This window comes from Nannospalax galili, unplaced genomic scaffold (genome assembly GCF_000622305.1).
Source record: "Nannospalax galili isolate Female #2095 unplaced genomic scaffold, S.galili_v1.0 scaffold445, whole genome shotgun sequence".
Taxonomy (NCBI): domain Eukaryota; kingdom Metazoa; phylum Chordata; class Mammalia; order Rodentia; family Spalacidae; genus Nannospalax; species Nannospalax galili.
In genome coordinates this window covers 854,269-854,901 of record NW_008354184.1, presented here as the reverse complement: position 1 = coordinate 854,901, position 633 = coordinate 854,269, and positions in this window count along the sequence as shown.

Here is a 633-nt window from a genome sequence, read left to right as displayed (position 1 = left end):
GGGCACGGCTGCTCCGCGCGCGCGACGTGCCCGCTGCGCGCTCAGCCGGCCCGGGCCGACAGGTGGACGCGGCGCGGGTGGATCGGTGGGTTCGCCCGCTGGCTGGCCGCTCTGGGTGTCCTCTGCGGGTTTGCTAGCTGCTGCTGCTCCGGCTTTCTCTTTGCAAGGAGGCTGGAGGGTGGGCTTTTTCTTTTTTTTCTTTCTCTTTTGCGCGTATGTGTATGTGTGTGTGCGCAAAATATCTCTTTCGAGAATGAAAGATGGGCGCTGGCGGCCGGAGGGGAGCCCTCAGGGAGGCAGCGGGGGAGGCAGGCGGGCCGCTCCCGGCAGCAAGAGGAGAAGTTGCCACCCTTTCAGCTGTTCTGGCCTTTATAAAGGAGAAGGGAGAGTGCAAGAGGTGGGTGGAGACAGCCTTTCCTCTTCTGGCCCGGAGTCAGCGCCGGGAGGGGTGCAGGAGCAGAGGGAGGGCTTGGGGCTAGAACTGCTGCTTAGGGGGTCTCTGAGAGCCAGGCAGCCCCTCTGTCTGTGCATCTGGCCCCTAGGCAAGAACTGGAGGTGAACCACGGCCCCACCCCTTGGCACAGTGACCTTTAAGAGCCATGTGTTTAGGGCCATGTCTCCAGTGCCAGGTTA